The following is a 13864-nucleotide window of genomic DNA, read 5'->3' on the forward strand; positions in this document are numbered from 1 at the left end:
ATTTATGGCTACCAAAAGGGAAAGGTGAGGGGGAGGGATAGATTGGGGGTTTGGGATTGGTATATGAATGCTATTGTACATGGACTAGATAGCCAGTGGGGACCTGCTGAACAGCACAGAGAACTCTGCTCAATATTCTCAAATTTCCATATCCTACATGGGAAAAGAATCTGAAAAAGAATGGATATGCCTATATGCATAACTGAATCACTTTATTGTACAGCAGAAGTTAACACAACACTGTAAATCAACTATATTTCAATAAAATTTTTAAAAATGAAAAAATATATTAGCAACAATTTTGGTGACAATTTGGTAAAATTATTGATATTAAAATGAATTAATGCATGGGAGAAGGGCATGTAGAATATGAGATCTCTCATCCCTTTATAAATGTCTTAAAAGCTACTAGGGACTTATTGTGTAGGCTATTTATAGATCATTAAATTTTACATAAGACCAGGAACAAAAATGTCTTTGCTGTGAGTACCAAAATGCTAGATTATTTTTTTTTGGCAACTGCACTTTAAAAATTAACTCATGCACACAATGCTCTCATTTTGTGGTGAAGTTCACATTTTTAGTGATATTAGTTTTCCCATTTTTAAAGTTCACACATTTCTATTATAATAAAATAAAATACTATTTTACTAAAAAAAGTTATTTCAAAATTAATGCACTCTTTTTGTTTTTGTTTTGTTTTTTGTTTTTGTGCACGCCAAAGATGAAAGATGAAATTGGGAAGCATAGAAGAAGGAAGGAAATATTAGAAATATAAACTGAGCATCACATACATCAGCAACACTCTGTTCTCACAAGTCAGTAGATGTGTTCTCTCCTGAAAGTTTATTTTAGTAATTTATATAACTTCCTTTTTGGAAAATCTCTAAACCCAAGAAGGTTAAAATCAATCTCTGTGTATCAACTTGCTAACGAGCTCATTTAGCCCTTTGTTTTTAAGTGTTTTTGTCTCTCCTTTTCCCAGTTGCTGATGGGCAATCAGCAATGTTAAGCCTGCTGACTAATTGAAACATTTTCTAATTTATATGGATCTCTGGAGAAGATGCATTCTACTTAACCTTGACATTTGTTTTACATTACAGGAGTCTACAAGATTACATTATCCAAGATTTAAAAATCAGCTCTCATTCCTTTTCTAATTTGTGTCTCAAGATTGTTCGATGTCCCATTGAAAGTTAACCAATTAAAGATAAAGAAAATAATTTTCCTCTACACCTGCCAGCCAGAACCAACAATAATATTTATAACCATATAGTACCTTCTTCCAAAGGAGTTTAAAATCCCTTTTATGAGGCAGGAAAGACAGGGCTGGGTCCAAGGACAGCCTCCTCATGTACAGGCATTAGGCAGAAGGCAAAGCTACCTCCTTGTTCTGCACTTACTGAGGCCATGACCCATGGTGGAATGGCATCTGAGTAAGAAACTCTGACCATGAAAATGGTGGAGCATGCACAATGCTGATGACCCTGTATGAACTTCCAAGTGCAGGGCTCAACTAGTAAGAGGAAATTTAAGCCACATATGTACAGTAACTTCAGGAGGAAAGTACTTAGGACCAGAAACTGATGCAACCTGATGCAATCCAGGCCACACTTCAACCCTCCCCTCAATGAATATCCCACCCCTAATTAAAAAGACCCCACCCATTCAAAGGGATAAAAATAAGATTAAAAATATATGAAAAAAACTTTGGCATACCCCTCATTTGCGAGGACACCTACACTCTTTGCTGAGTGTGTCCTTTGTTTTTGCCTTAATAAAGCCCTTCTTTGTTCTCTTTGCTCTTTACCCTCTGTGTGTTCATGTGTGTGTTCATGTGTGTGTGTGTGTGTGTTTCCTTTGTGTTCCTTGCCCAAATTCTTTTGGACAAGTTGAACAGCCTGGACTTTTGATAAAGTTTTTGCAGTATCATTTTTTAGATGACTAATCATTCATGTTTAAAGTTCTATAAATCAGGGAGAAAGCTGGACATCTAAGTATCAAAACAGAAGCCATGAAGTAGTGGCTTACTATGACTATGGGCTCCTTCATTTAAACTGACAGCTAGAATGTTCTTTAGAGAAACTCCAGAGCAATTGCTGAAGACATGCTCAGACTCCTTCACAGGCTGGTCCACAGCTGTGTCCTTTTCCAAGAATTGCCTTTGGTCAGAAATATCCAACTGGGGTGGCCCTGTGGCCAATGGCTGAATGATGCAGCATACAAAGGCCGCCCTCTTATCCCAAAGCAAGACAACTCTGTGGTGCCATATACTAGTCAGAATTTTCCATAGAATCAGGCCGAGGCTGAACTCCAGCCAAATGACACCTTCAGCCCTGTCCTACTCTATCTCCTCATTCCTTCATGTTCACCTGAGCAAACTTACAACAAGCCATCGGCATCTACACTTGATTCTATGGAACCTAACTTAAAACAGAAGGTTTCTATGACCAACATCATTAACATAATACTCACAATTCCTTCAAAGCCCAGTTTACAGGCATTTTACGTTGTCATCTCACTAAATCTTCACAACAGTTTTGCAGGGCAATCAACATTCACTGTTTGGAACTGAGGGGTTTCCTGGGATGTAGGACTTTCAGCGGTAAAAGCAGAAAAGATCCAAGCAAACCAGGAAATATCAGTCACCCTATCCTGTCCTTCAAGCCTCCCTTCTCCCCCCCCCTTTTTTTTTTTTGTCTTTTTGCTATTTCCTGGGCTGCTCCCACGGCATATGGAGGTTCCCAGGCTAGGGGTCGAATCGGAGCTGCAGCTGCTGGCCTACACCACAGCCACAGCAACGCGGGATCCGAGCCGTGTCTGCAACCTACACCACAGCTCACGGCAACGCCGGATCGTCAACCCACTGAGCAAGGGCAGGGACCGAACCCGCCACCTCATGGTTCCTAGTCGGATTCGTCAACCACTGCGCCACGACTGGAACTCCCCCTTCTCCCCTTTCTGACGAACTGAAGCTAGCACAGGTGAATAAGGAGCAAAGTCTCAGAAAAGCATGAGTGAGACCTAAGATCCCAACTCCACTCCAATATGTCTGACTCCCAAGATTATGCCTGTCCCAATGCACCAGGTGGGCTGACTAAAGACGGCACTACTGACTCCAGCCCATTTGCTATTTAGAGCCTTCCTCTTTTATTAAATTAAAAGCAAACTGCTCTTTTGCTTGATAGATTAACTGATTTTGAAGGCATAAAAGTAAAAGGTAAATTCAGGGTGCATCAATATGTGCTTCAGAACCAATAGCTTGTCTTGCCTACTAACTGGCTTGGTCTCCCTATCCCGTTTTAAAATATTTTCATTTGTTATATTTAAGTACAGATTTAACATCCACTGGGAAGATATCTTGATCAATAATGACTTTCTGGAGAAAAGCCCTGTTGATTTTAAATTTACTGAAATTGATTGGCGTTTAGTAGGGATGGACAATAAGGAGAAAGCAGAAAAACATTTTAATAAGTGTCTCATTTGTTATAGATACTATGTTAGCTAGGTGTTTCATTTATTCCTTCTCAGTGAATCCTATAAAACCTACTTATTAAGAAATTGAGGTTGGACAGACAAAAAAATGATGTAAAGGAAGTGAAAACTGGAACCATTTTCACAAAGCTTTGGGAAGTTAACAAGAAAAAGATTCATGGTAAAATAAATGCTCTGGGTAGCCATTGAGCTTTAGTAGGTCATGAAAGTGGAGATATAAGGCATAAGATAAATGACTCTGGTAGAAATCTTCATGAAAACCGAAAAAGCCTAAAGCTCCTTAAGTGATGGTAACAGTTAAAAAGAATAGTAGTTGAATATGATCTTTGTGTCTAAACTGCTGAGTCTGAATTACAATATTGCTACTCAATAAATATGTGAATCTAGGTAAGTTACTTATCATCTCTGTGCCTTAGTTTCCTCATCTATAAAATGATAACAATACTCCACTGGAAACTATGAAAACTAATGACTAAATGCATATAAAACACTTAGCATGGTCCTATGTTTACAGTAATCATGTATAGAAAGTTAGCTCTAAATATTTCCATAAAGACAGATTGCTTGTGCTTTTGTACTTTAAAAGGAGTTCTCATGTTGTCTTTAGAATCACTAAAGTGCATTGGAATATCATCTCAGTATCTTATCCTTTAAATAATTACTAACATAAATATAGCATTTATCATGAAAAGGGATTTTGTGAAGGATTTTATATAGCTTTTATTTTCCTTTAATTTGAACAACTTTTTGATGTAGGTGCTGTGATCCCCATTTTCAGGGGAGGATGTAAAGGTTGAACGAACTTTAATAACTTGCCCAAGTTCACAGTATGGTTGGTAGAGTCTATATTAAAAACCAGATGTTCTGACCTTAGGTCCATACTCTGGACAACTACATTATGGTGCCTTTTTAAGGAATAGTGGGAGATAGGTATAGAATGGCAGCATCAGTACCTGTAGGTTCCCTTTTCATTTTCAGTGGTTATTGTGCTTTATAAAGCATTCTGGCTATTGAAGTGACTTCTAACTGCCTGCCTGTAGGACATATCATCCCGGAGCACATCTCCTGACCAGGAGAACCAGGGACCCAACTGAACTTCTTCCCATCATCAGAGACAACCCAGGACCAGCAGGAGATGGTGCCGTACTCTAGGCAGTGTCACTAATGAGGGCAGAAGTTGAGTGAACTACCGTAAGCAGAGTCAGGTCCTCATCTTTATGGCCCTGAGTCAGGACACCATCAATTCATCCAGAGTGGACCCAGGTCAAACTCTGGTGGATCCAAAACAATGCATTCTGCTTACTCCATTCCATTTCACATTTCATCCATTTCATCCCTCTCCATTCCGTTCCATTCCCACTCTATTCCTTTATATTCCTCTCCATTCTATTCTAGTTCATTCCATTCAAGTGTGTCAATTACTTATCCCAAGAAGAAAAGAGCAGTTGCTGCTACAATGACAAAAATGATTAGGTTTTGCTTTCAAGGAGCCCTCAGGCTGACCGAGCTTCAATTAGTAGATAGGTTATAAAACCAAAAATTAACTAGTAATTTATAGTATATCTCAATCTGTGAAATGGAATCTACTATAAAGTAATCTGAATACTTTTGAATATTCTTGAGTCTAAAATGATATTTGGTCACGGTGTTTTTCAATTAGTAGACAAGTCTACTTAGAAGATTTCATTCTTAGGAACTTTATGTGTGAAGATAAAGTAACACACTTTCAAGGTATATTTTCAATGAGCCATGAAAACTAGAAAGCCCCTTTTCACTATGCTGGGGTTTCTTCCAGCTAAGATCCAGCATCTACAATCTCAAATCACAGTTCTCTTTTCCTCAGAACGTGCTAAACCATCACTGCTGGATTTTATACAGATCACATTTGCCTGTAATTTTTGCCAATTCCTCCTTTCTGTAAAGCACCATGATCTTGGATAGCTGGAAGAAATAGAGCACAGATATCTTTTTATTTGTAGGAATTCTAGACTTTATTTTTCTGAAATCCCTGCTTACTTTCTGCATATATTTGAGAAGTACCCTCATTAACCCTACATTTAAAAACTAAAGTAGGGAGTTCCTGCTGTGGCTCAGTGGTTAATGAACACGACTAGTAACCATGAGGCTGCGGGTTCGATCTCTGGCCTCGCTCATTGGGTTGAGGATCTGGCATTGCTGTGACCTGTGGTGTGGGTCGCAGACACAGCTCGGATCCTGTGTTGCTGTGGCTCTGGCACAGGCCGGCGGCTACAGCTCTGATTGCACCTCTAGCCTGGGAACCTCCATATGCCACAGGTGTGGCCCTAGAAAAGACAAAAAGACAAAAAAAAAAAACTAAAGTAAAACTATCTAATACTGGGTTGAATAGCATTGTCTGAAAATGTCATATCCACCCCAAATCTGTTAATGTGATCTTATTTGACAATAGGGTCTTTAGAGATGTAATTAAGATGCTAAATTAATGTGAGCTTTATATCTAGTAAGACTAGAGTCCTTATAGGAAGAGGGGAATTTGGACACAGGAACACAGAAACATAGAAAAGAAAGCCATGAGAAGACAGAGATTGGAGAGTTGCATTTATAAGCCAAAGAATGACAAGGATTGCTGTCCCCCACCAGAAACTGGAAGAGGCGAGGCAAAACTTTTCCCTAGAGACTTCAAAGGCAGCATGGCCCTGCTGACAGTTTGATTTTGGATTTCTGTCCTCCAGAATTGTGAGATAATACATTTCTACTGTTTTAAGACCCAGTTTGTGGTACTTGCTACAGCAGCCCTAGGAAATAAAAATGTCATCCATAAATATCCACCTATGGCCATGTGCAAGACACCATATGCTCAGTGTTGAGAGTGTGGACTAGTGCGAATCTGAGCCTGGCTTCTGAAGCCCACAGCCATGCCTGCAGGGCTAGAGGAGGAAGGTTGATGAGTTCCACTTCTTTTTAGCGCTAGCCTATTATTTCTCTTCTGAAGAGCCACAGATCATTATTTCTTTTCCTCACCAGTCCTCAGCTCACAACCTGCTGCTAACACAGTGGAGTTCCTAGTATTCCCTTCTCTTTCCACTATGTTATGCCTTGTACTTGTGTTTTTGCTGCAGTATAATAAAATGGCACAAGGTATAAATACATGCTTCACACGGAGCATATGTTAACATATCGCTGGTTTTATCAAGCCTTGTTCCCAGTACCTGAGCTCTGCACACTGTCACTCAAGCTTCTGCACGGCCAGTGCATGCCTCGTGTGGATGTGGCAGGACCCAAACCAGAAAACCATTATCATAAAACGACGATACACATTGCAAAACAAATAGCTTTTTTAATCCATCCAATGCATAAAAACAGTAATTGGACTTGTGTAAATGCAGTGGCCCCCCCATGCTTTCCAGTTCCATCCTCCTCCATCATGTCAGCTAAAGTGTCATTTTTCAAACTGTGCAAAAATATATTTGGGGAAGCCATGCGGTTTAGTGGAAAGAGCATTAAGGAGGACCATCTTTTAAAAGGCAGTCTTTACAAAATCTAGTTCTTCTTAAATTAAAAGAATCAGTAGAAAATGCTCCGATTAGTGAACGCAAGGGAGGAAGGGAGGGAAGAGAGCTAGATTAGATAAAGAGGTAAAGAGAAAGAGGGAGTGAGGGCGGGAAGGAAGGAAGGGGCCACAAAAATGAGTGAATTTCAGAGGTTCTTAAAGTTCTTAATATTGCTTTCCTTGGTGTTGTAAATTAGGAATTTTTTAAAAACTGTGTATCATGCTCCATGAATTTGTTTATAGATTTACATGAGATGTTATAAAAAATGGAAAGACCACTGAAATATTAATGTCCAATTTGAGCTAACACTCATTGAGCACCTATTCTGTTTCAGATATTGTACTAGACACTTGTCTTCATGCTTTTTATGAATCCTATTGGCCATTTTGCCAATTTACATATGACAAAATTGAGATGCACAAAATTCCAATAATTTGTGTATTGACTATACACTATTATAACAAATAGAGATGCTGGGCCTTAAACTTAATTAGGTCTTCAGATTTGAAAATGTAATGCTCTTTCCACTAAACCACATGGCTTCCCCAAATATATTTTTGCACAAATCCTAGGGCACATGTTATCACGAGAGGAATCTTTTTTTTCCCCCACTTTTATAGAACAGGCACATGGCTAAATGAGATAAGAAGTCTTACATTTTATAGTCAAAATCACATTGCCACATGATGGCCTTTAATAACAAAAATAGACAACCTCACAGGTACACAGCCTTAAGCAGCAGTTTTCCAACAATGAGCTACCACTAAAATTATAAGCTTTGAGGCCTCAACATGAAGGCGTACATCAGGTGAGTATATGCAAAAGAGAGGCTGTTCCTTCATTACAGATAATGGGAAGTCTAAACTGATGCGAAGAAGCTGCAGCATCCACCAGAAGTTCCCTCTAGAAATCAAGGCCCTTTTGATATAAACACAACATAAACAAGGCGTTAGTCATCAAGAGAAGCTTGGAACACAGAGAAAAGAAGTAAACTTGGAGACCCTGGATGTAGTGGGTTCCAGAACAGGATACAAGAGAGGTGCCTGCACAGTAACTGGATGACAGCCACAGATCTGCCTCTCCCAGAGAGTGCTCAGTAAAATCTTGGGTGTCAAAGTCTTAAGGGCCTGGTTTTGCACATTTGACCCCTCTCCCCCATCGAAAAATTTTGGTGATCAAATGAATTTTAGAAACCACGTGCTCTGTCACTCTCCAGGAAATTCATCATGTTCAGCAGATTTAAAAGCTTTGGAAAGCCCTGCCTTAAAGGAAACAAACTCAGAGTTTCCAAAACTAATTTAGTCAAACATTCTGTTTTGTTTTTCCTTTTTTTTTAAATGTATCTAATACTGATTAGCATCTCTGATGGAAAGAGACAGATTTGGATAACACTGATCTAAGGTAAAACCATCTAATACTGAAGAGCATTGAATAGCTCTGCCCATAGGGGCAAGCTTAGCTTAGAGTGATAACTCTTCTCCAAGTTATCAGGAAAATGTTTTTATATTCTAGAACCACCAAGCTTCCAAGTATAAAATGATTTGCATGTAGGTTCAAAAGGCATATTGTCAATAGAATGGGAGAGGATTTTAAGTAACGCCTCTTCTAATCCATATTAAATTGTCCATTTTATGAAGGCGAGGATGAACTACTGAGTCCCAGGACCTGGACCATGCCTAACACATGGGAGGCACCCAATAAATACTCATTGAGTGGTTGAGCAAATGATTAAGTGAATACATAAATGCAATTAAGTTATACCGTTGGTTCTCATTATTCACAGTTTTGGTATGTGGAAATGGGAACATTTGCTAAAATTTATCTCCATTTCCCAAATTGTTAGTTAGGATGCTGTATGGTCACTGACATATCTGTGCCTGTGAGAGCACCAAAAAATTTGTCACATTCCTATTCTGATGTGTATGTTCCTAGCTGACATGGAGCAAGGTGACATTCTGCCTTCCTGTTTCACCTCTCAAACTGTAAACAAGTGTCCTTTTCACAGTAGGTTTTGGGCCATGTTTATCACATTTTGCCATTTTGGTGCTGATTTTGCTATTTAAAATAATCCCATGCACAGCACTGAAGTGCTGTCTAGCAAACTCAGCACAAGAAAGCAATGTGCCTTCCAGATAAAACAGTACGTTAGATAAGCTTCACTGAAGTATGAGGTATAGCACTATTGCCTGAGAGTTCAACGTTAATGAGTCAACAATATGCAGCTGATCCTTGAACAACACAGGTTTAAACTATGTAGGTCCATTTATATGCAAATGTTTCAATAATAAATACTACAGAACTACCTGATCTGGGATTGGTTGAATCCCACATGTAGAACCATAGATGAGGAGAAACCATGTATATAGGGGGGCAACTATACATTACACCAGGATTTTTGACCGTGTGGAGTTCAATGCCCTTAATTCCTATGTTGTTCAAGGGTCAACTTATATTAAAGAAGTTCCTTTAAACAGAAATACACAGAATACAAGGCTCACAGGCACCCAACCCCGTATTTTCTCTAGGAACATGAACATAGTTGCTAATTCAGCATTCACAGCAATCTTATAGAACATAACTGCCACAAATAATGAGAACTGATTTTGTATTTTGACTCATAGATTTCACAATTCTTACTAGCTTATTAAAGGCTCAAACATTATAGAAAGAAAAACTAGTTTAGTCTTGTTTTTTTGTGTGTTTTGTTTTTTATTTTTCTTTTTAGAGGAGCATCTGTAGCATATGGAAGTTTCCAGGCTAGGGCTACAGCTGCCAGTCTATGCTACAGCCAGAGCAAAACCAGATCCGGGCCACATCTGTGACCCATACCACAGCTTGCAGCTGCTAGATCTTTAGCCCACTGAGAGAGGCCAGGGATTTATCCTGCATCCTCACAGAGACTATGTTGGGTCCTTTACCCACTGAGCCACAATGGGAACTCCATAGTCTTTTCTAATTTGAGTCCCTGTGCTGATAATCTTTTCTCTCTTTTGTTCCTAGTCTTTCCTTTCCCAGAGGGACTGTCTGTTCTATTTCTTGGGTTCAGTCTGGTGCTCAGGTTCTACTTATAACCTGACTGTATGGAGGGTGGTGGTGAGAGGAGGAAAGGGTTATTATGGGAAAAAAAAAACGTGCACATGCTCCACCTACCTGCAGGGTCCTATTTACAATGGACCAATGAAGCTCAGGCTTCATGAGCCACTCTTGCACATTATTTCCATCCAGGGTTCCTACCAATCCATTCACAAGTCATATATTTCCATCATATATAGGAAGCAGGATAGTTTAACTGCAATTAATTATTAGCGCTGCTCTCCCTTTCCACTCCAACTTTTCTTTTTCTATGACACACTTTCTCTCATGTATCCCAGACTTTAGAATTTAAGAATCCAGTTAAGGGATAGCTTAGGTTTATTTATGTGGTTCATAACCCATTTTTATGTACAATGAAGTTATGAATGGCTATCCTCAGGTACAAATGGCTTCTACAGATGTGACCACCATCAAATATGAGAACTCACCTGGTGTCATGACCCAAAGGTGACCCGAAGATGACCCATGAATATCTCAGGTAGTCCCCGACCATGACAGTATATGGATAGAGAATGAACAGCTCCTTACAAAGCTGTTCAAGTCCTGCAACTTGAGGTCAAAGATATTTTAGGCATCAGAGACATATATCCAGGAAAACCTCAAATAAAAACCAGCTCGTAAAATATTCAAAAACTTGAGAAATTCTTGGAGTTCCCGTCGTGGCTCAGTGGTTAACAAATCTGACTAGGAACCATGAGGTTGTGGGTTCGATCCCTGGCCTTGCTCAGTGGGTTAAGGATCTGGCGTTGCCGTGAGCTGTGGTGTAGGTTGCAGACGCAGCTCGGATCCCGCGATGCTGTGGCTCTGGTGTAGGCCAGTGGCTACAGCTCCGATTGGACCCTTAGCCTGGGAACCTCCATATGCTGCGGGAGTGGCCCAAGAAATGGCAAAAAGACAAAAAAAAAAAACTTGATAAATTCCAAATATGCCATTTTAATTACTATTGGAAGACATGTTGCATCACATTTCAATATCAGAATAAGAAAATATGGACTTCTGCTTAGGATGTATAAGAAATTACCTTTATTGCTATTTTAAATGACATTAAACATGAGAGAAATTTAGATGAAAAATAATACAATGTAAAACAAAAGTGCTAAACCTGGAAAGTGAAATTATGGTGACATGAAGAAGCATATTGCCACAACACCAAAAAAGAAAGAAAAAAAAGAAAACCCTAAAATTATACCAAAAGAGTAATCATTCATAGAACAGATCTGTTTTAACTAAATAATGATTAGACTCTTGGATTGATAATCCAAGCAGTGAAGAGGAATAAATGACAGATCAAATAATTATGTTGGAAAAAAGATTTCAATTTCATGTTGAAGTGACACAAAACACTGATGTTGATGAAAATAAACTCTTACTATAGAAATGAGAGCCTCAATGATAAACTGATAAACTGATAATGAATACTGTCAACTCAATGATGACTTAAGACTAATGCACACTAAATTTCAAAAAATCAAAAAAAGTTACCACTCATGAAAGAAAAGTAAAGATAGTTTCCTATCTGACAATAATCCTAAACATTTACATAACATTGCAGATAATGAGCTATTAAGTGAGAGGAAACTTTCCTTAATTATAATAAAAAATAGCTATCAACTCTAAGTCTGAATTATCTTTCTAGTCTGTCTATAAGAAGATTGCAAAACCATCAAACTGTTCAAGCCAGAATAGGTACAAATATTACATAGGTGCATAATGCAGCCAATATATTTAAAATTGTTAGTTTTAACTTTTTCATATTTATGCAACTTGCCAGCTTTCTAAAATTTATCATTTTGAAATTTCTAGTTTCTCACCCTCAATAAATATTTTTATAATTTAAACAGTTATCAATTTTAATCATAATCTTTCTTAAAAAGGTGTCATAAAATTCCAGACCTCACCAACATAAATCTACTTCTGTATGATAGTAAGATTAAATGGCCTAAGTCAACTCCAAAGCCAATTCAAAACTAGAGATCTAGCATAGTTTATGTCATTGATTTGTCAGAAACTAATGTGACATATGAAGAGGGTACCACGGAATGAATCAGCCTTCTGAGAAATGCACACACACACACACACAGGTTTTGAGACATCTATTTACTTTATATCACTGCATAATAAATTACCCAAACCCTAGCAACTGATAGCATTGTCCATCTAGTATTTCACGGTTCTGCAGGTCAGAAGTCTGGGCAGGCTTGACTGGGTTTTCTGCTCTGGCTCTCAGAAGGCTGGAATCCAAGTATCAGCTGGCTGGGCTCTTTTCTGGGAGTTCTAGGGACTAATGTGAATCAAGTTCATTCTAGTTATTGGCAGGATCCAGTTTCTTGTGGTTGAATGTCTGAGGTCCCCATCTTTTGGCTGCTTGTCTGTCTCTCCTCAGGCTGCCCTTTTCTCCTAGAGACTGTCCCGCATTTCTGCTCATGTAACTTTCTCTATCTTCAAATTGTCAATGGTACATTGAATTCTCTCTCTTTTTTTTCTTTTCTTTTTTTCTTTTTTTCTTTTTTTTGTCTTTTCAGGGCTGCACCCCCAGCACATGGAGGTTCCCAGGTAAGGGGTAGAATTGGAGTTACAGGCTCCAGCCTACACCACAGCCATAGCAATGCCAGATCCCAGCTGTGTCTGTGACCTACACCACAACTCATGGCTACATCGAACCCTTAACCCCCTCAGCTGAGCCAGGGACCAAACCCACATCCTCATGGATGCTAGTCGGGTTCAGTACTGCTGAGCCACAATGGGAACTCTTGAATTCTTTTCATGCTTTGAATCTCTTTGGCTTGTTCTTCTGCCACCTATTGGAGAAAATTCTATACTTTCAAGGAATTACATGATTAGGGTAGACCCACATAGATAAACTCCTGATCTTAAGGTGAATTTTGATATGTAATAATATAATCCCAGGAATTATATTTCAACATACTGAAATATTCTACACACACTCAAAGAGGAGGGGATTATACAAGGGTAAAGGGTTATTAAGAGCCACTTGTAGAATTCTGCCTCCCACATTCTATTGTGGTTACATTATTTCATACTGCATGTACAGTCCAAGTCAAGGAGAAGCCAAGTTGATACATTCTCAAGCAGATTGGACCCTGGTCCATGTAAAGCTCAGGAAGTAAATCAGAGATTGAGCAAGAGACACAGAGAGAGATAATTCCACAGAGCAGAAGAGAGAAAAATAGAGGAACAGACTTGCCATGACCCCCAAATCCTGGGCATATTCTATTTCCTCTCTGGTTTGCTAATGTATGTTCTCTAGGGGAAGACATGAAACACCTAAAATGTTTGTTTTTCTTAAAAGTTATTTGCATTCCTAATTGGTATGTCATTTCATAATTACACTCTGGTACCAAATTTGAGCCATTCTTATGTCTTTCTTTCCTGTTGAGTTGTTTATGCTGCGGAATGTTGGAGTCTATAATTAAATTATTGTCTCAAATTAACCATATCTGTGCATACATTAACATATCATTATAAGTGTGGAAAAACATAGATGTGTGCAATAGAATGTCTAGCTGAATGATGCTGTACAGATCTGGGCTGGATTTTCTGGAACCTGGCCTCAATTCTGGGGGTGGGAGGAGGCAGAGAACATAACTCTGGGTAAAATGGACAGCTTACCTCTATCTGAAATAAGATGAAGTTGTGACAGTCGGACATTTTTAAGCAAATATCTATTCCAATCCCGTTCCTTTATCACTATGGAAAAAATACATTTTTTAAGTTCCTTAACATTG

The 13864-nt window shown here is 38.8% G+C and overlaps 1 protein-coding gene and 2 long non-coding RNA genes across 5 annotated transcripts in view; 1 reads left to right on the forward strand and 2 right to left on the reverse strand.

The window, feature by feature from the left end:
• LOC110261970 (uncharacterized) overlaps positions 1-1809 on the forward strand; it is a 200023-nt gene extending 198214 nt beyond the window's left edge. Inside the window, exon 3 of the long non-coding RNA XR_002346375.2 lies at positions 1104-1809. This is a non-coding gene — a long non-coding RNA (uncharacterized LOC110261970). The remainder of the gene's footprint in view (positions 1-1103) is intronic.
• KCNIP4 (potassium voltage-gated channel interacting protein 4) overlaps positions 1-13864 on the reverse strand; it is a 1125192-nt gene that overhangs the window by 712499 nt on the left and 398829 nt on the right. The window lies entirely within an intron of this gene.
• On the reverse strand, positions 683-5726 carry LOC146400339 (uncharacterized). Its single transcript, XR_014812238.1, has 2 exons — positions 2945-5726; positions 683-2668 (listed from the first exon to the last, which is right to left on the reverse strand). It is a non-coding gene; the product is annotated as an uncharacterized LOC146400339 (long non-coding RNA).

The sequence above is a fragment of the Sus scrofa genome, chromosome 8, assembly GCF_054392235.1.
Source record: "Sus scrofa isolate SSC_HxYL_T2T_F1_AM1 chromosome 8, Sscrofa_HxYL_maternal_Yorkshire_Landrace_v2.0, whole genome shotgun sequence".
Taxonomy (NCBI): domain Eukaryota; kingdom Metazoa; phylum Chordata; class Mammalia; order Artiodactyla; family Suidae; genus Sus; species Sus scrofa.